Source organism: Pinus tabuliformis, chromosome 1_2 (genome assembly GCF_031772625.1).
Source record: "Pinus tabuliformis cultivar Carrire ecotype Pingquan chromosome 1_2, CPIR1, whole genome shotgun sequence".
In the NCBI taxonomy this organism is placed as follows: domain Eukaryota; kingdom Viridiplantae; phylum Streptophyta; class Pinopsida; order Pinales; family Pinaceae; genus Pinus; species Pinus tabuliformis.
Genome location: NC_142298.1, coordinates 559719518 through 559742539, shown reverse-complemented (window position 1 = coordinate 559742539; position 23022 = coordinate 559719518). Strand labels below are relative to the sequence as shown.

At 37.2% G+C, this 23022-nt stretch overlaps 1 pseudogene; it reads left to right on the top strand.

Annotated features, from left to right (window-relative positions):
• The first annotated feature begins 20313 nt into the window (after positions 1 to 20313).
• On the top strand, positions 20314 to 22521 carry LOC149206825 (putative galacturonosyltransferase-like 6 pseudogene; annotated as a pseudogene).
• The last annotated feature ends 501 nt before the right edge of the window (positions 22522 to 23022 follow it).

Sequence of the window (23022 nt, the reverse complement as noted above, 5' to 3'; positions counted from 1 at the left end):
TAAAATATATAAATTTTTGCAATGCAAACATATTATAAAATTGGATTATAAAAAATTCATTCTAAATTACCTTCTTTGTCTTAAAGCCTACTTTCAGATACTAAATTGTATTTTTCATAAAATTTGGGAAAGCTTAGAGATTGAGAGTTAAAAATTACAATTTTAAATCAACTGAAGTTGCATTAATCTCAAAAGTACATTAAAGTAAATGAAATTTTCAAATATTAAATACTATGTGTGGAGCATGCATTGTTAGTTTTATTATGTTTTGTATGCACTACATGTATAGGACAAACAAAATAAAATGCATTTTTTATAATAATTCATTTTTTAATGGTAATGCTATTTTAATAAAGTAAATAATGTTACTAAGATAGCAATAAAAATATTTGAAAAGATAAAATGATGACATAAAAAAGAAAAATGCAGTGCAAACATGATAAGTGTATATTCAACAACAAACAAGTAAATTGTGATATGCTACATCCTTACATTATAGTAGTATTTGAGATGTTTGAATTTATTTTTAACTTGATGACAAAGCCACCATATTAATGAAAACAATTTTGTAATACTTAGTACTAGCTAGAATGGACAACTTAAGAGTGCACAAAAATAAAGACTAATAATCTACTTGAACTCTTTCTCAAAGATGAATATAAGGGGAAGATATTGTTGGGAAGTTCAATTAAATAAATTATAATGGAATGCCATCCTCAATGATCCGTTATAGTCAACTTTTGACATTCTCCACTTTTTAACTTTTGATTTTTCTCTTGATTGAACTTCTATCAACTTTATGTGCGCGACACACACCAAGTGACTATATTGAAAACTTATGGCATCGGGTTCATAGTCTTGAAAGTAAACATGACTCTCAATTTGATGAGTTTCTTGGGAAAAATATTATTTTAGTATAATATACCCTCTTTCATATATAAAATCGTTATCATAATAGTACTCCAATAACTTCATCTTTCGTTTAGTGCACCACATCAAATAATACTTGACATTTTCTATGTTGTTAATGGGTGCAACTACAACAAAAACATCTCCTGCACAAAAAAAGTGTAAATTCATATCATAATTAACAAGAAATTAGTTATCAACATGTACTTGATTTTATTATCTATTTAGATCTATATTTTAACTATTATTTAGATACTTATACACAATTATTTTAAAAACATAAAACACACACACACACACACATATCCTTTGAAAGCAATTGAAATGTTACCTTCTCTAACAAGATCAGAAACTTGATCACCTTTAGATGACACTATAGTCTCCTTTGATTCCATCTCTTCGAAGCTTGCAAGTGACATTTTCCCCTTTGTATTAATTTTTGTATGTTGCCAAGCTTTCACATACATATTGTTTTCACAAACATCATTGAATTGTGTGTTCTCTATGCAAACAAGATAAAAATAAGTTTTTTTCTTCTATCAAATGCAAATGCATGTTGGTACTCTCTTGTTTTAATTGAATGCAATTTTCGAGTCCCTTTTACTATTTCAACTTCATATGTAATCGATTTATCTACATCTTGGACTCCAATATGCCAAAAAAACCCATAGTAAATTCAAACAAGAATTTAAATATGTTATTTAAAATGTAATTTATATATTAGATCTTAGACTTTTGTGATCCATATTTAAAATGAGAATGTCTTTCAAATTAATCATATCATTAGGATTTGGTCAACATTTCGAACCAACTAATGTGATTCATCCTCAAGACAAAGGTGAAAAAATCAATCAATCCTTAAGAATAAATAGCAAGGATGCATCAAGGTCTAAAGTTAGCCGTCAGGAATTAGTTATTAAATTAATTAAAATGATATTTAATTTTAAACTAGTTGTTAGGAATTAGTCGTTATTTATTTAATTATATGTATATATCTATATCAATTTACAATAATATTATAAGAATTAATTAAATAAAATTAATAATATTATAAGGGATAAAAATTGTATAGAAAGTAATAGAATATTTATTAGAATAAGTTTAATATTTTTATTAATATTAAAATAATTTAATTAATTAAATTTTTAAAAATTATATTACGAATTTAAGTATACGAAAATTCATTAAAATAAGCATATCATTCTTAATAATTTATTTTTTTATTATTAATATTAACATTGATAACCATAATTTAATGCATAATAAATTTTCAACTAACATAAATTCCAATAACAATAATTTTGGTTATAATAACAATAATTTCTCTTATAAAATTTTAACTAATAACATTTCGAATAATAATGATTTTTTATTAAATAATAATAACAATTTTGTTAATAATAATAACGTCAACGATAATATCCTCAACAATAATGATATAATAATAATAATAATTCCCCTCATATTTTTAAAAATGTTATTAATCTCTCTGGTAGAAATTTTGATTCCTCTGTTTTTAGCTTCCTTGATAAAGGGTTTAATTTTGTCCTTACCCAGAAAAAGATTCCCATAGATGACATGATTTGTAACATCGAATATGGTATTAGAGACCTTCGTGATAATGTAAAGAGGTTACTAGGAAAGATTGTGCTATCGTTCTTAGGAAGGCTAAGCCTCCCAACAGAAACATTAACAAGAATGAATTTGTTGCCATTAAAGTCGTAAGGGATAACCGTGACATTGTCATCCTTAAATATGACAAAGGTGGAGTCATTGTCATTTTAGATAAATCTGACTATGTTAACAAAATGATAGACCATCTTTATAATAGTGGTAGTTACATCAAACTTAATAAGAATCCCATTAAAAGAGTTTCTAAAGAAGTAACGACTGCCATTAAATCGAATAGTTCTCTTAAACCTCTCAGTAAAAAGCTTTTTGAAAACATTCCCATCACCCCTATAATTGATGACCTTCCAAAGAATCATAAGATTGGGGTCCCCTTGGGACCTATTGTTAACACAATAGGTCGACCTACTTATCTTCTTGCAAAATTCTTGGCTCAAAGGCTCAAACCTCTTATTGGTCACACATTTTCCTTTGTTAAGAACTCTGCTTCCTTTGGTAAAAAATGGAAAGATATTAGGTTGGACCCAGGGGGTTTGCTAGTAAGCTTTGATGTTGTTTCCATTTATACAAAAATCCCTATTCAAGAGGCCATTGATGTCATAAATCAGATCACTAACAATGACATTGCCAAATTAGTTGGCCTCTGCCTCACCTCTACTTTCTTCAGTTTCCAAGGCGAGTTCTATGAACAAACTTGTGGGGTGGCGATGGGTTCTCCTCTTTCCCCTATTGTTGCTAAATTATTCATGGAAGATTTTGAGACCAAGGCTTTAGCGTTTGCTCAATTTCGCCCTAAAAGATGGAAGAGGTTTGTTGATGATACATGCACCATTTGGCCTCATGGTCGCAAGAAATTAGATTTGTTTCTTAACCATCTTAATTCTCAATTAGACTCCATAAAATTCACAATGGACGTTGAGGTAAACAGGTGCCTTCCTTTCCTTGACATCCTCCTCTCTAGAATGAATGATGGTTCCATTTCTCACCAAGTTTTTCGTGAAAAAACTCACACAGAACAATATCTTCATGCCAGTTCTCATCATTTTCCAACGCAAAAATTTGGGGTCCTTAGCACTCTTGCAACTCGTTCTCTGAGAATTTCTTATGAGAATCACCTGAAGTAGGAAAAATATCATCTTCTTAAAGTTTTTGAAAATAATGGATATATCAGAACTCGAGGCCTCAAGGCTTTTTAAAGAGCCTATAAAGAATCGAGGGTTAAGTCTCCTTGTTATGATCATATCTCTAAAGTGCAGCTTCCGTTTATCCAAGGGACCATTGACAAAATTTCCCATATTCTTAAAAAGAATAAAGTTTCTACTTCGTTCAAACCCCTTAATACCATTAGAAATTCTCTTAGATCTATTAAGGACCCATTGGACCCTAAAGACATGAAAGGGGTTTACTCGATCACTTGTTCCTGTGGGATTCCCTACATTGGAGAAATTGGTCGCTCCATTAACCAGAGAATCGAAGAGAATGCATAAGACATTATGTACAATCGTTCCCCACTCATCAAATCTAGCTGAACGTGTGGAGAAATCCAAACACCATGTTTGCATTGAGAATTCCAGAGTCATTGCTAGGGTTAATCACTTATATCATAGGAAGCTTAGAGAGGCTATTGAAATTGAGAAGCATGCAATCAATCTTAAAAGGGATGATAGTTGAAAATTAGGTAAGAGATGGATTCTATCTCTCTCTTCTTAATTTCACCCCATGTATCCTCTTTTTTTCATTAAATATTATGAATTAAAAATTACATAATTTTCTTAATATAATTTCAATTCATTATTTTATTTTATTTTAATTCATTTTTTATTAAGAATATTATGCTTATTTTAATAAATTCTCTTATACTTAAATTCTTAATATAATTTTTAAAAATTTAATTCTCTAAGGCTAATTCCTAATCGCTAGTTTATAGTTAAGGATTATTTTAATTATTTTAATAACTAATTCCTAACAGCTAACTCTGGACTCTAATGCATCCTTGCTATTTATTCTTTAGGGTTGATTGATTTTTTCACCTTTGTCATGAGGATGAACCACATTAGTTGGTTCGCAAGGTCAACCAAATCCTAATGATGTGATTAATCTGGAAGACTTTCTCATTTACAATTTATATATCAAAGATAATCATCGATCAATTATTTAAACTATATAATTTATAAATGTTTAAAATTAGAAAATTATTAAAAATTAACATGTATTAAAAATATATACAAGTTAAAGTATATGTACAAGTCAGTTTGCAGAGTGGTCCATCTGATATCTTGGAAGTGCTCGTTTTATACTTTTCGCCCTTTTTTGAGAAAAAAATATAATTTTTAGAAGTTTTCCAACTTTTGGCAAGCCAAAATAATTTTTCTGTTTAGAATTTCATTTTACAATAAAAAGAAAATTTGTCAAAAAAAAGGGAGGGCTAGTTTATTTATACATGCCCCTGTGCCATCATGTTTATTTCTTATAAATTAATGAATTAAATTTTATAAAAACAATGAATTAAATAATTATTTGTATTTTTTAATATAAATAAATAATATTTTTTAATATTTATCTAAATTAATAATTAATTAATATTATTAGTGACAATATTTTTTTTTTCTGAATTTAGACTAATTCTATTGAGTAAAATATAGTACAATCAAGAGAATCAAGAGACCGGCAGACCAGAAATGATGAAACCATCAACCTCGGTCCCGGAGAAAAAGAGATTCAATCTCGGAGCTACATCAAATAACTTGCGAGCAAAGACTGACTAACTGACTTTTACCCCACTTTGGGGCAGAAACTTCAACACAATGTTTTTTCCCTTTCTTTTTATTGACTTTTTTCCAGCCATCATGGGGAGTGTGAGCTAAAACAACTTGAAGACTGGAATTCTCTATCTTCGGGATCTCCTTTTCTGATTCAGAGGAGGAAGTCTCATGGGCGCGTTTCTGGGAGATTGTTGTGACAGAGGTGTGCCCCTGAGTATCTGTGGACGGATCCATCGGCTGAGGCGCCTGGTCCGGTTCTGAATCGCTTTCCTCATCCTCCGAGCTTGGGGAGTCAGAGCTCCCTGCTGGCGGCGGAGAACAGGGGGTCCAACGCTTGGGTTTGGTTTTTGCGTAGTTGCCTTTTTTCGTTCTTGCAGTCAGCGATGGGCAGGAGTTCTGCAGGTGCCCTGTTAGGTGACAGTGGCGGCATCGGAAGGCAGTGTTTTCGTAATCTAGGATCTGGGTCCAAACAGTGTCATTGATCTTGAGATTGATTTGCTCTGGCAGTCCCTTGCTTAAATCTAGCTCCACACATATTCTAGCATATGTATAGAGACCTTGTTGTTCCCTCCCGTAATCTCCCATTAAAAAGCTGCCCAAGGTGTTGCCTATTTGCCTGTATACTGCTGTGTGCCACAGGTGTACTGGAAAATTTGGAAGTCTGATCCAGACAGGGGCTTTAGTGATGACTGCAGAAGCTGGGTCAAAATCTGGGAACCATGGAGTTAAGAAGAGTCCTGCTGAACCCATGAACCAAGGGCCTTCTTCTAAGGCCTTTTCGTAGTGCTTGGGATTGTCGAACAGAACTATAAAATATCCCTTTGCACAGAAATAAACCTTGCAGAGGTGAGTCTAGTTGTCATTGATCCAGTCATAAAGATCCTTTGAGCGAGGCCAGAGCCCATTGAATCTGCAGATGATGGCCCTTTCAGCGAATTTTTGAATGTCGTCTGCAAGGTCAGAGTGGGAGATCTCAACAGAGGGAACCTCCTCCAACTTGTCAACCAAGAAAGGCTTGGGTTTGGGAGGTTCAGGGGAAATGGGTATCTCAGAGCGGACTGCAGCTTTGTAGGAGTATGGAGGAGCAGAAGAGGATTGACCTGCAGCTCCACCTCTCAAGCGAAAGGAAAACACTAAAGAGCTATTGTTTTTTATGCAGTAAAAAGAGAGAGGAAGAGGATCATCGAGTTGTTTACCTTGGAAAATAAGTCTCTGTAGGGCAGAGGGGATCCCAAGTCGGTGTTCCAGATTTACTTTGAGGTTCTGCACCAGATCTGAAGGGTATACCCATTGCAGAATGGTCTTGCCAGAGATCTGTGCGATTTGGACCTGAAAGGGGGCAGAGGAATTTTCAAGAGATTTCTGGAGCAGCACAGGGCCAGAGTCTTTTGGGTCTCCCATCTCTTGACGCAGAGGAGGCCGAAGGGGAGAAAAAATCTTCTGCCTAAGGTAGCTTTCGCTCCAGCTCAGATCCGCTGCAAAGGGTAGGGCAACAGATCTGTAGAGAGGCCACTGATCAGTGGAGGGGCCTGAGCTGCCATGGCTATGCGCGCCTGTGCACAACGCATGGAAGTTCGCAGCTTTCTTCGGCTCAACATCCGCATGGAGCTTCATCTCGGGTTCGCCCTCCTCCTCGTTGTTTTGCCCAGGAAAGCCGAGTCGATCTGCTGAGGAGAGTCGGAAAGGGAGCAGGGGAGCGAATGGATAGACCCTAAATCGAACTTCCCTTTCGGCGGCATGGCCGCGCAGAGGCCAAGCGGCGGCCGAGGATAAGGAGGCGACGGCGGCGGCAGCTTCGCAGCTAGGGTTCGGCTTCGGCTCCGATTCTCCGCTCAATGCCTGCTTATCAGGTGTTAAGGAATACTCCGGCCTTCTGTTCTGGATTCGAACTTCCCTTTCATCGGCAGAGAGCCGAGGCCAGGCGGCGGCTGAGGGCACTGAGGCAACGGCGGCTGTAGGGTTCATCTTCGGCGTCGCTCTGATCTCTTTCATCAAAAGGTAGTGGGCTTGGCCCGGTTTAGACTAACTACTCGCACGACGAGCTACGACCTTGCTCGGGATCGAACACAAGACCGGTCCGTCATGACGAGGCCGACTTTACCACTACGCCGCCTCCACGACCTTTTAGTGACAATATCATTGTTACTATACTATTTTTAGTGACAATATTATTGTTACTATACTATTTAATTAAATTATTGAATATTATTTAATTTTAAATTATTTAATACTATTTATTTATTTAATAATATTATTAATTTATTTAAGTGGTACTATTAATTAATAATAATAATTATGTAGTAATAACAATAATTATTTTAAAATGATTATAAGCAGTTGTCTATAACGCGACTTTTTGAAAGCCTTTCCGGCGGGTTTTTCCGGTTGAAATCCGGCAAGAATTTATTGGAATCGCAAGTTTGATAGCTAGTTTTTGCACAATGGAAGCGTCGCAGGGGTTTTCGAGGGTGCTGAATCCAAATATGCAGTTAAAAAACCATTTTAACTGCAACAAATCAAGATTTAACCTCAATTTCTTCCGCCGGATTCCGTCACCGGAATCTCCAAAAAGTCGCATTATAGACAACTCCTTATTATAATATTTTTTCATTAATTATAATTATTTTTTATTAACAATAATATTTAATATCAAGCAAAACTCTTCTGATAAATCACATTGGTTTTTTGGATCTCGTACCTCCAATGAAGTTCATCATCAAGAAAATAATGGAAAGTAGGATAAAAAAACCACATGTTTATAGTAGAGATGCAACAGTAAATTCAAACAACTATGAAATTAAATAATAATAAAATAAATTGGAATGTTATATAATATATTAAAATAAATATTATAAGAAAAAAGAAAAAGTTTCCATTATTATTAATAAATCTAAATCAAATAAATAAGTTAAATAATAATAATAATAATAATTAATTAATTAAAATCTAAAAATCTAAAAAATAACAAGTAAGCAATTAATATTTAATCTCTAATTATTATTAATTAAAAAATATTATAACCATTTTAAAATAATTATTCTTATCACTAGATTATTATTTTATTGTTAAGCTTGGTAGTACCTCCTTTTTCTATCGATTTTATCAACGAGTTACAACCAATTCTGAAATTTGTTAGGTGGCCTCAACTTGCCCTGTGGGAAACCAAGTTTGTTGGTCATTTAACGGCATGGTATGCCATCCAAAAATGATACATTTTGAGTCTTTCTACTCAAGCCATATATGATTGTATGTTCATGTATATTCCGCTCTCTACTTGCCTACTAACATAACTATAATTACAAGTAAAAGTAAAAGCTATATGCATCAAAATCTACAAAAAAGAGACATCAATTTCATTGTTCTACTTCCTCAGTTGAGGCAGATTCAACTGGAGCCAGGTATTTTGCAGTCGACCCTGGGAGTTCTGTAAATGCTAGAATGCAAGGAAAATGCTTTTCAATGCACTAGAGGTGCCCTTCCTAGTTCTGCAATTGAAACGGTAGCTTATGGAAGTCCCTTTTGTAATCTGGGAATGTTTGCACTGCGACGACCATATTCAAAGAAATGTGTTTCAGGGCCTTGCCCAGAATTCCTTTGTTTGAATTGGGTCACTCGGCCTTGGGTATGCCCTGGGTCAAGAACTAAGACACTCCAGTCGTCTGCTTCAATATCCATGGATCCTGTCTGATGGTTCAGATCTGCCTCCCACTCCTCTATCAACTTTCAAGTTTCTTCATTTATGCCCTTATGATAGGAATCTGTTGCTTCATTGATGATGCTAACAGACAGTTTATAGCCTCTCGGCTTGCCCCCTGGGTTGCTAGATTGCCCTTCCTCTTATCTGCCCTTAGTTTTTCGGTCGCGGCCATGCGGGGTTGTGCTGCAAGTTCAAGCCACCACATGAACCATTTTTTTCAACTTCCTTCATGATGTTCTATGGCGGTAGATGCTCGCGGTGATATGAGCCCCCAACTTCCCGAGTAACCAGAACTATTGCCAACCTATTGACCTGTACAGAGACCAACAAGCACCCGTAAAACCAGAAAAAAAATTCTTGCTAGCCTTCTGAGGTTCAAAATAGAGTTTAACATGTTTTCCATAAGCAAACAAGGGTTCCAACTCGTAATTAGAATTATGATTTCTAGAAACCTGGCTCCATACAGTCCACCTCTCGTGGGTGCGACTCGAAGGATTTCCCTCCCTAGGCTGCCAGGAAGTTACAACCACAACAAAATCCCCACGCACCCAGTTACCCTGCTCCCCTCGTCCCAATTCCCCTCAAGCTTCCAGCACCAATCGTTCACAAGCTTTGCTACATTTTTCAGTTCCCTATCGGGTCAGTCCTGCTGAGATGCGGAACCATGGTCACAGTTTTCGCGAGTAGGCCAAGCTTTATGGTCATAGATATTCAACCATACCACTTAGCATAAGTAGTTCCCTAAGGCCTTTCGGTAAAATGCTAGGCGGGTCGCATGCATTCTATTCCCCAACCCTACAAACCCACCCTTCCCTCTCCTTGCAACCCTCTGCCTTTCTTATACCTCGCTAAGAAAATCCCCCGGCGGATCAGCCATATGTTGAACTGCATTGAAATAGTGATGCATCATGGCCAATTCCAAATATATACCCTCTGACCCGACTGATCTGATTTAGAATATTAGTTTGCAGTGCTAAAATATTCCTCAAATTATAAACAAAATTCTCTCATTGTGCTCAAGGATTCATCAATCTTTTTTACAAGTAAAATGACGAGTTTTTATGTTAATCTTATAAGCAATTTAACATAAAGCAAAAAATTGAACAACAACATGAACATATATAGAACATCATCAAAAACCCATTAAAACAAGCACATGATAAAGGAGTTCACCCCTCCTAGGCTACCACTCCTTGGTCTAGCTTCCAATGGCTTGGGCCTCCCTATTATGCTCAAAAGTGTAAAAATCTACGTTTACAATACTCAAATGCTTCTAAAACCTGCTCCCATCATTTAAGAATACTCAAAAATGGCTATGTAGCCTCTTTTTGCAACCAATTTGGTGGAAAATTGAAGGAATTATGAATTCTTCTAGTTCTCCCACAATTCATTCCACAAATTGCTCCATATCCAACAAGAACCCACAATTTCGCTCCAAAAATTCGCTAACCGAGCGAGAAATTTGCCAAGCGGTGGACCATAATCTGTCGGCACCGACTATCCATCGTAAATCGCAATCGGCAGTGTCCTACTGCCTTATGGTCCTATGAACAAGGTAGCAATGTGCGATTGCGATATCGATAGACCCGACGGGACTTTAAACTGCAAGCTATAAATGTATCACATTTGGGATATCGCAATCGGCAAAAAAACTCGACGGTCCTATACATATGCGGGACTTGTCCACCGTGTTGTGATTTGTGATTTCAATATCACGTCACAACCCGGGTATGCTAGGGGTCGATTATCTTCAATTCTTCCCTTTGCCGATGTGCGATTGCGATTGCATCGCAACCCGATACTTTTTGGGGGCCGATTCTGTAAACCTCCCTGCCTGCCTTATTGCATCGCACCCTTCCCTGCACGGGGGCCAATTTCTAATGCCGATCTATCTGCGATTGTGATTTGCGACATGCGGGGGCCAATGGAAGCTTGCCACTTGACGCCTCCTCATTCGCTAAAGGACCTTGCCACATCATCCAATCCTACCATGTAAGCAAGTCAAATCTAAACTTTGACTTACTCTAACTTTTGCATACGAGCTCAGATTTGAGTGTCGTTTACATCGTTGGAATCAGAATGATGAGCTCTTCAATCTAAATCTAAGTTTAACAAAATTCTAACACTTTGAATTTTTAACATACTTTTGAGCACCTGATCACTCCTCCCCACTGGAAGCTTTTTGGACCCTGAAAGGATCACTTTCAAATGTTCAGTAGGTGAGGGTATAGTTCCCTCACCTTTTCAACCTCTATCCATTTTGATTTTGAAGGAATTGTGCCTTTTAGCCCCACTCGAAGATAATCGATACTTCCCCTTTTTGTTGTCCTTGTTCTTCTATGAAATATAGTGTATTATTGAAGCACATCAAGGAATTCTGGAGAAAAATCTTCCATGGATGGAATTTGAACATTCTCTCCTTGATCTTCAATCAAAGGAGGCTCATACAAACTTAAATTCTCAACATTAACAACAACATAAATTTGCATATATGAAGGCAAATCCAACTTGAAGGCATTATTACCAATTTTTCCCAAAATTTTGAATGGACCATATCTAATTGGTTTGAGATTTTTGCCTTCTCATTGGAGCCTCTCTTTGTTACTGTGAAGCCAAACTTCATCACCAACTTGAAACTTGTGATATTGACGATGCTTGTTGCACCTTGCTTTGTACTTTCCTTGGCTTTTCTCAAGCTGTTCTTGAACCTTTTGGTGTACCAATTGTATTTGTTCAATGAACTTTCTTTCTTTGTCTATGTCATTATGACCTTCAATAGCAACATCTAGGAAAGTATCCCATGCATGCCTCAAATGGTGAAGTTTGAGTGGAAGAGTGCTTGGCTCAGTTGTAAGCATGCTGAGTATACTGCAATTGTTCATCCCACAACTTAGGATGCTTGATGCAATACCCATGCAGAAGATGTATCATTGTTCTGTTCACTACCTCTGTTTGACCATTTGTTTGTTTATGAAATGATGTACTCTTTTTCAATTTGGTGTCCATGAATCCCCACAAGTTTGACCAAAAATTCCCCACAAAACGAGAATCTCACTCACTAACAATGGATGTGGGAAATCCAAAATGCACCCAAACATTCTAAAAGAATAACTGAGTAGTTTGTTCAGTTGTAACTTTCTTTTTACATGGCATCAAAATACACATTTTGCTGAACCTATCCACAACTACATACAAATAATCATGACCTCTTTTTGACAATGGAAGATCTCCTACAAAATCCATAGAAACACTCTCCCACGGTTGTCAAGGAACTGGAAGTGGTGTGTACAATCCTAACTTCCTATTAATATGCTTACTGATTGCACATAATGAACATCCTTTAATAAAACAAGGCACACTTTCAAGCATACGAGGCCAATAACAATACCTCTGTAGACATGCCATTGTCTTTCTTACACCAAAATGACCATCAATAAGAGAAGTATGTGCATCTCTTATGATGTTAACTCTTTCTCCCTGTAGAATACAAAGCTTGCCAAGATGGTACAAGAAGTTATCATGCAAATGATAATCCAAATCTTCTACTTGGTTACCTTGACTCAAGCTTGCATAAACATCTTGAAAGTCATTATCTAATGCATATTTCTCAATATAACTTTCATGTAAAACATAATTATGCTTGAGTAGAGTAGATGCACTAATAATTGGCCTAGAAAGCATATCAACAACTTTATTTTAGATACCTTTCTGATACCTGATTACCAACTAGAATTGTTGAAGGAAACCCATCCATCAGAATTGCCTTGATTGCTGCAACTTTGATTGAGATTGCAAGTATTGCAATGGTTGATGATCAGTGTGAATGGTTGTTTCCTTATCCATCAGGTAGTGTTTCCATTTTTTCACAATTTGCACCAATGCATACAATTCCTTGTCATATGTAGGATAGTTAATCAATGCACCATTAAAAGTTTTCGAATGAAAACAGGTAGGCTTTCCATGCTGCATGAGGATTGCACCCATAGCATAGTCATTAGAATCTATCTGAATATCAGATGACTATCTCAAGTCTGGAAGTGCAAGTACTGGAGTTGTACTGATCTTTTCCTTCAACGCATCAAAGGCATTTTGTTGTTTGCCTCCCCACTGAAAAACCTTTTTCACGTTGGTCAATGCATGCAAAGGAGCTGCTATAAGAGAAAAAATAGCAATTAATTTCCTCCAATATTGGGTTGCTCCCTGAAAACTTCTTACCACTGTAACTGTCTTGGGTCTTGGCTAATTTACAATGACATCAACCTTGGAGGGATCTATTTTCAACTCACCCCTTCCAACAATATGACCCAAGTAAACTAAATAAGTATTTCCAAACCCGCACTTTGACATCTTAAGATACAACTGTTCTTTTTTTAAGACATCAAGTACTTTTCTTACATGCATGACATGTTCATCATGGGATTTACTAAAAATTAAGATGTCATCTAAGTAGATTATGAAAAATTCATCAAGACATGGCCTTAACACATCATTCATCACACGCATGAATGTAGCACGAGCATTACATAAACCTAACGGTTTAACTAGCCATTCAAACAAACCCTGTTTTGTTTTGAATGTTGTCTTCCAAATGTCTCCTTCAGCTATTCTAATTTGATGGTAGCCACTTCTTAAGTCCAGCTTAGTAAAATACTTTGCATCTTTCAATTGATCCAGTAAATCATCTATTCGAGGCAGTGGGTAACAATTCTTTAACGTAATTTTGTTTAATGCGCAAAATTCCACACACATGCGCCATGTTCCATCCTTCTTTGGCACCAAGATAATAGGTGAACCACAAGGCGAGGAAGATGGTCTGATGATCCCTTTATTCAACAACTCTTGGATTTGCATCTTAATTTCTGCGCTTTCCATCACTGACATCCTATACATGCCAATGTTAGGAAGAGGACAATCCTACTGCAACTATATCTCATGTTGGATTCCTCTCTTGGGAGGTAATCCCTTTGGTTCCTAAAACATTTCATCATATTGGTTAACTACGTCAACCAATTTAGATTTCAAATTCGAATCACAACCTTTAAAAGCTTCATTATCAACATCATTTTTGGGTTTGATCATGAGAAGCACAAAATTCTTTCTCAAATTCACCAGTCTTTTCATCTGCCCTGCATTAACAAGCGAAAGATTTGTTTTCTTGTTGTGAGCTCTCACAATATATTCTACTCCATTTTTGAATAAATGATATTTATTTTCATGTCGATGGAAGATAGCTTTTCTATCATAAAGGTATGGGCTGCCCAAAACCATGCCACAGATATCTAACGACACAACATCAAGCTCCACTTCATCTATGAAATTTGCAGTAATAACGAATCTCAGTTTACACTTTCTAGTAACCTGCAATTGTGCATTGTCACATACCCATCCAAGTGGATACGGTTTATGATGTGGAACAGTTTCCAGATTTAAAATATTGACAATGTTTTTAGAGATAAGATTGGCTTGAGAGTCGCTATCGAACAACGTATCAATATTATTATGTTTTGAGATCACCCTTATGTGAAATAGTTTTGTTCTCCTCTTTTCATTTGGAGTTTCATTTTGCGATTCTGAAGTGCTAATGCTGGCAATGGATTATTTTCCTTTTAACCCCATGGCTCCAATTTTAGTTTCATTGCCCGAATCGGATCCCAAATCCCGTTGAGTGGTTGCAGTTGTCTTATGTTTTCCCTTGTTGTTGTTTCTTTTTGGTTTCATTTCGGGATGAAGCTTCCAACAGTGAGCTTCATTGTGACCCTATCTGGAACAGTGTTTGCATGTAATTTTCTCTCCTTTTTTGATAGACGCATATTTCTTTTCTTTCCCTTTAAAAGCCTTTTCCTTTCCTTTACTCTAAATAACTTTTTACTACCTTCTTCCGGGGTGTTTTTCCCTCTTGCCTCAATATGAGTGGGTTGCACACACACATCATCTACATTATTGGGATTAAACACTAAGATATTATGCCTAAAGTAACCGTGTAAACCCCTATGTACTTCAACAAAGCGTCCTGTGACTGCAAATCTACACCTAACATCAGAGACCTTTTTTTGAATTCTTGGGTGTAATATTGCACATTTTGACCTTTAAGCTGTCTAAAGTTCTACCAATTCATGATAGCTTTCTGCATATAATCTAGAGGGTAGAATTGTCTTTTAATTGCAATAATGAAATCATTCTAAGAAATAGAGACCTTATCGTGTTTTTTAATCTCTTCTTGGGTCTTTGATTCCCACCACACTAGTGTTGCACCCTCCATTCTCAAGGAACCTAACTGAATCTTTATGTCATCCTCTTGAAGGTTTTGAATCCTGCAATAGACCTCAAACTGAAGAATCCAATTATCAAGCTTCTCTGCATTCACTTCACCATTATACATGGGAAACTTGAATTTAACATCAAGTTTTAAAAAATGTGATTTACCAGTTCCCTTTGAAGAATGATGATGAGTATGAGTAAGGGTTGTATTAGTGGAAGAGTGTGAAGATGCTTGTGAAGAAGAAGATGAAGAAGATGAAGAAGATGGTGGAGAGGGTGGAGGTTTGTCGCCATTCCCATTACCTCCTTTTCCATTACCTCGTCCTAAAGAGCCTTCTCCTTTGGGAAATTGGAACTTTCTTCTTGCAACTTGCTATTCCTCTCTTCATAGAGGACCTTCACCATCTTTGTCATATCAAAGAAAGCCTTTATGAAGGTCTTCTCATCCTCTGTCATGTTTGTAGGTTCTCATTCATGAGACATGATCTCTCGAGTCTCAACTGCAACTTGAGGCTGAATTGGTGTTGGATATTGTGGCAACCTTGCTCTTCTTCCCCTTGATACAACTTCAGGGCTTCCAACCAGCTTTCCTTCACCTCTTTTGAGTTTTAATCTTGTAAGGATGACATAAACTTGCAAACAATTAAATCCTTCTTTCACAAAGCAAACCTAGAGCTTTGATACCAAATTGATCTAATTTCTAATATTAGTTTGTAGTGCTGAGCTCTTCCTCAGACTATAAACAAAATGCTTTCATTGTGCTTAAGGATTCATAAAAAATTTTTGCAAGTAAAATGAAGATTTTTTATGTTAATTTTATGAGCAATTTAACATAAACCAAAAAACTGAACAACAACATAAACATATACAGAACATCATCAACAACACATTACAACAAGCACATGATAAAGAAGTTCACCCCTGCTGGGCTACCTCTCCTTGATCTAGCTTCCAATGGCTTGGGCCTCTCTATTATGCTCAAAAGTGTGAAAAATTGTGTTTACAATGCTTAAATGCTTATGAAACCTGCTCCCATTAGTTCAAAATACTAAAAAATGGCTATCTAGCTTCTTTTTACAACCAATTTGGTGGAAAACTTAAGAAGTTGTGACTTTTTCTAGTTCTCCCACTATTCATTCCAAAAATCGCTCCATATCTGACAAGAACCCACAATTTCGCTCCAAAAATCCGCTAACCGAGCGGTGGGCCATAACCCGTCTGCACTGATTGTCCATTGCAAATCTCAATCAGCAATGTACTGCAGGCTTATGGTCTGTGAACAAGGTGGCAATTTGCGATTACGATATCAGTGGACCCGACAGGACTTTAAACTGCAGGCTATAAATGTATCACATTTGGGATATCACAATCGGTGGAAAAACCCGACAGTCCTATACATATGCGGGACCTGTCCGCCGTGTTGCAATTTGCATTGTGATATCACATCACAACCCGGGTATGTTGGGGTCGATTATCTTCAATGCTTCCCTTCACCAATGTGCGTTTGCGATCGCATCGCAACCCGATACCTGTCAGTGGCCGATTCTGTAAATGTCCATGCCTGCCTTATCACATTGCACCCTTCCCTGCACGGGGGCCAATTTCTAGAGCTGATCACGATTTGCGACGTGCAGGGGCCAATGGAAGCTTTCCACTTGGTGCCTCCTCATTCGCTGAAGGACCTTGCCACATCATCCAATCCTGCCATGTAAGCAAGTCAAATCTGAACTTTGACTTGCTCTAACTTCTGCATACGAGCTCAGATTTAAGTGTTGTTTGCACCATTGGAATCAGAATGACGAGCTCTTTGATTTGAAGCTAAGTTTAACAAAATTCTGACACTTTGATTTTTGAGCATAATTTTGAGCACCTGGTCTCTGAGGCAAGCACAGCCATTGCAGGACTCGGACTCTCAAAACCCCCACAGAATTACACCCGCCCACCCCAAATCATAATTCCAGTAGACTTTCAGCATGGTGAAAAGGGAAAGGGAGTAAACAACATACCAATTTACCAACACTATGCTTGGTCGAGCTTGCACTTGGTTCTTCCTTTGTCCACAGCTGCAATTTCCGTTCAAAATCAAAGTTTCTTATCTCTTCATGCAGTATTTCAACGACTCACACCAAGATTGATCTCACCTCCTGCTGCCACTCGCATTCTTATGAATCTCCCATATACCCGAAGCGACCTTGCTAGCCATGCCACACATGTGGAGGGTGGTGTGTTGCTCTTTTGATGCACCTCCCATTAAACACATTGATTGTGTCAAAGGTCTCGTACGCACCCCGATTGGGGAATTAAATAATTATTGTTATTAAGATTATTATTATTTATTAATATTTCTATTATTATCAATTAATATTATTTTTTTCCCCTTGGAAAATTCGTAATTTCATTAATGATGAGAAATTACATTTTGTAGATGCATATGCATATTCAAAAACTTTTCAATGACATGGCTGTCATCATCCAGAGTAGCAGAGTTCAAAAGAAACTTGTTACCTTGATCCACGCAGGGAGGTAACAATCCAAAATATACTAAGATAAACAAGATATAATAGCGACATAACTGTCCAGAAGTGCGATATATATACAAAAATAAAAAACCAAGTGCCTTGCAATCTAAGCAATAATATCCATAAAAGGCCAATGGTAGTATTGATAATGGGCACCATCATCCAGATGCCCGGCTCCCAGAGCGCAACTTCTTTGGAAAGGCGGTCAGCAGCTGTGTTCTGCTCCCTGTAGATGTGATTGCAAGTAAAAAAATCAAAATGAGTAATCAATCTCAGAGTCTCATCCAGAATATGTCTCAAAGAGAAAGATCAGCATCTAGAGGTTCTATTCAACCAGTCACAAACAATCAATTAATATTATTATTAAATAATTAAACATTATTTAATAATATAAATATAAATAATATTAAATAAAATTAAATATCAAATAATAATTAATATAAATAAATAATTATAATAATAATAGTACTAGTAATATCTTTATTACAATTGGTTTTTTTGTATTATTATTTTTATTATTATATATTTATGAATAGTAGATACAAATGAAGCTTTTGGTCTACACCAACCACATTAATATTTTTAATATGATTGTGAACCCTTTATTATATTATTGTAGAGAGAAGCACTCTCCAACCCAGTCTGGAAAAAATGTTGTAATGTCTGGTTTTGTTATGTAAACATTTTGATTCCGTCAAATTACATAATAATAAAAATAAAATAAAATAAAAAATTAATAATTAAAATAAAATTGAGTTAAAATAATCAATTTATCGTTGATGATTTTTGGATTCTAGATTTTAACAACCTATGGTTTTGCCCATAATCCTTCTAAACTCTTAATAAATTTGAAATTAAAATAAATCTAGATTAATTTACACAAATACACAACTCATAAACTACTTTCTTATTATTTATACACAATATAATACACATTAAAAACCTATCTCATAACAAGTTATCTTTCTTATTATTTATACATAATGTGATACACATTGAAAACTTACCTTGTAAGCAACTTATCTCTAGTTATAGTGACGCAACTTATCACTTGTTATTTCACAATCATTGACAATTTGGCTAGCCTTAACTACGACAGATTCGAAGGTGGTTGTCAAGATTTTTTTTTTAACTAAAAAACAATAAGATTTTACATTTCCAAAATTTTTCTATAAAAATCACATCATCAGAATTTTGCATTCTTTTGTCAATATCAATATTTGTCATATAAAAATAAAGTTGTCTTTACTGAAATTTTTTAGACTTTCAAATCTGGCAGAAAAATAAAAACTTCTTGGGCACTTTGAGTTCTTTTGTCAATGATCAATATTTACCATATAAGAATGAAGTTGTCTTAGCGCAATTTTTTGGACTTTCGAATCAGGTAGAAAAATAAAAAAAATTTGGGCACTTCTAATTCTTTTGTCAATGATCAATATTTGTCATATAAGAAGTTGTATTTAGTGTAATTTTTTGGACTTTCCGTTGAAAATCAGCAAAAAAATAAAAATTTCCTAGGCACTTCGATTGTGTAGGGGCTACCCATCAAACTTGTGATTTCAATAAATTTCTACCAAACAAATTAAAACGGAAAAATCCAAAAAAAACTTCCAAAAAATCTCACTAAAAACAACTAGTAGAAAAATTCTAACAACCCTGCAGATTCCGGGAAAAAGTCGCAGTCAAACTGTTATTATTCATTAGTTATTTTTATTACCATTTCGTGCACAACACCCACTGATCGTATAAAAAATAAGTTGAAGAGAGAAAAACAAAATATTTATCGCATTAAACACAAGAAAGTTGGCACTCCAACGCCAGGTGCCAAGCTGGCAAAGCTTTTCCGGGCAGAGAATATTTGGTCCTACCCGATATCAGGATTCCGTTTTGAATTCAAACAAATATCGACCAACTTTGACATTCCGGCCGCGTTTCCCGGGCAACCGAAACCGCGTTCGTCGCAATCTCGTTGCACTGACCGACCCACTGGCGGTTTCACTCCCTCTGACTTTGATCGCATCATGGCCGGGGAGTGCAACCTCACCTCTGCCTGCAGTTCTCTCAACTTTCCAGATTTGAGCACGCCACGTCATATCAATTCTATCTGGAGACGTGGGCCCACGTGCTACAATCGAAGCAAAAGCCAGGCTGGTGGGGGCAGTGGTGGTGGAAGTACTGCTGTACGCGGTGTTGAGGTCACCGTCACACGAGCCAAGATTCACGTCGTGTCACGGAAACAGCTGGCAATCATGTGATTGGCACGTTATCTGGGTCCCACTACTCAAGCTTGCATGCACTGCTATCAGTTACTCCCTTTAAATAAAATAATAACAAATATAATAAATGATAACAATCATTTTATATGTAGTAAATAATAGTAATAATAATTCCTCACGCGCTCCGATGCTCCGGCATTTAAAGGACCGCCGCAGTTCCTGTGCGGGCACCATTATCACCGTGAGAGACCTGGTAAGAAGTCAGCTGGTCTTGGTTTCTGGATCCGCAAGTAAAAGGAATGGTTCAAACAGGGTAGGGTAGGGTTCGAGGGTAAAAGAATTGTTCAAACCGGTTAATGTCTGGCTGCTTCACATGTGACGGATTAGCGCATGAGGAAAAAGACTCCACCGTGTGCGAGTGAGTCTTTTTCCTTAAGTAGCTGTTCTCCTCTCTCAGCGTCGGCCGTGACCTCCGCGTATTTGCTATTCTCTGCGAGGATCGATGGAGGCAGGAGACCTTGAACAAATACCGAGTGAATGCGCCTGAAGTCGGAATTTCGTGGCAGGTTCCTCTGAATTTCCTTGCCAATTCCTTGGAAGAAACGTAATTTGTAAGGTATTCAGGGGGCCAAGTCCACATTTCAATTTGCGTCCTCAAAGGTAACTCAAGATCGATTGACGTTGCTCTGTATAGGTTTGCTTTCGCAGATTTTGCATTTGCATTCATTCTTTAAAAGGCCTATTAGTGCCAGCCCCAGGGAAGACCAGAGACTTTTAATTCGTTCATTCATTCTTTAAAGGCCTATTAGTGCCCCAGGGAAGACCAAAGATCAGAGACCTTTTAAGACGTTCAAGGTTGTAGATTTGATTGTTGTGTCGCCATTGACAATGTCTCCGATACGGGGTTTGATTTTCTCGATTCTTGCATTCTCTGTGATGCTACCGGCAATGCACACATGGTCGCCAGCAGAGGCCATCAGATCTTCGCAATTTCAGAGGTTTCAGGTTCCGGCCAAGTTTAAGGAAGCTCCGGCGTTCCGCAATGGGAATGAGTGCCCTCTCTTGACTCCTGAACCGAAGGGATTGTTCTGTAGCGCGGCTTCTGTGCACATCGCCATGACATTAGACACCGAGTATCTGAGAGGATCCATGGCTGCCGTTCTCTCCGTTCTCCAGCATGCTTCTTGCCCAGAAAACGTGTTCTTCCATTTCTTGATTTCCGGTAACAAGCACGAGCTGCAGGAGGTTGTGAGAACGACTTTTCCTTATCTGAAATTTAAGACGTATTATTTCGACAAAGGGCTTGTCAAAGGCCTCATATCGACGTCCATAAGGCAGGCTTTGGAGCAGCCGCTGAATTATGCCCGGACTTATCTGGCCGATATCTTGGATCCCTGTGTGGAGAGAGTCATTTATCTTGATTCCGACCTTATTGTTATCGATGATATTGCTAAGCTGTGGGAAATCGATCTTGGATCGAGCACTATCGGTGCTCCTGAATATTGCCATGCAAATTTCACAAAATACTTCAGTGGTGCCTTCTGGTCGGACAGCAATCTGGCGAAAACGTTCGAAGGAAGGAAACAGCCGTGCTACTTCAATACCGGGGTAATGGTAATTGATATTGCCAAATGGCGGCAGAACTTTTACCGGAAAATGATTGAACATTGGATGGAAGTCCAGAAGGAGAAGCGGATTTACGAGCTCGGATCTTTGCCGCCTTTTCTTCTGGTTTTCGCCGGAAAGCTGAAACCTGTTGATCACAGGTGGAATCAGCATGGACTCGGAGGAGATAATGTGGTGGGAAGCTGCCGTTCTCTGCACCCAGGCCCTGTTAGTTTGCTACACTGGAGCGGGAAAGGGAAGCCATGGTTGCGCCTTGATGCGAACAAGCCTTGCCCCTTGGATGCTCTATGGGCTCCTTATGATCTCTATATCTCTTCTCAGCGACTGAGTTCGTCGAGATGAAGGGGAAGGATTCGAAAGGAAGCCATTCCTTTTTTTGGCCTTTCTGAAGAACAGGGCATTACCTGCTGCATATTCAAAATTCGGAAGGTTTACTGGTTTGTCCCATGGTTGCAAGCTTGATGATTAATTAAAGCGGGGAATTAAGGTCAATGTTTCTCTCTGACAGGATACCCATTGATATGATCCTGAGGATTTGAAATTCGATGTCCTTGGCTGATCGATTTTGTATTTAAACCTGAAATACGTGGGGTGTTTTTGTGAAAGTTGATTATTCTTGTCCTCAGAGGAACCACTGTTCCTGCTGGTTTGGGCGACCATTGGATTTGTATTACAATTCTTTTATTTTACTCTCTCCTTCCCCTGATTTTATTCATTAAATTTGTATGGGTTTGGTCTCTGTTATGTTGACAAAGATATATGGTCATTTTCTCAACATTTTAAATGCAATGCAGAGCTCTGTTATGTTGACAAAGATATATGGTCATTTTCTCAACAACATTTTAAATGCAATGCAGAGCTGGTGCAATAATTTTATGATTATTCATGAATGCTTTTGAATATGAGACACAGTGTTGGTTTGATATTTATGGGTAATATGAATGGCAATCACAGTGATTATATGCATTGTAACGAGTTCTCAAACCCTCAGCGAAGGCTTCAAGGGTTGGGTAGTGCAAGTCTCACTGCATATATCCCAATGCATTTTGATGGCAGTGCCCATTGTCATGGGTTTTTATCTGAATGGTCAGAAAGTACTTAAAAAAATTTAGTTTGATGCCCTGGGTTCCAAACTCTTAGAATGGAGTACTTCGAGGATTGAAACAGATGATGGGTGCCAGCATCAAATTCAGGGAATCCAACTTAAACCAATTTAGATAAATGTCCATAAATTTGCAAGACTCACTGACAGAAACTGCAAACAACATTATAGTACTAATATTTTGAACAGAACACATTATTTACCATTTGAAAAACTGCCAGCTGGTGATGTGCCAGTCAGAGGATGGGTGCCTGATAAACGCATGATTAATAGACAGATCTAGGGGTTCAAACCTAATGAATGG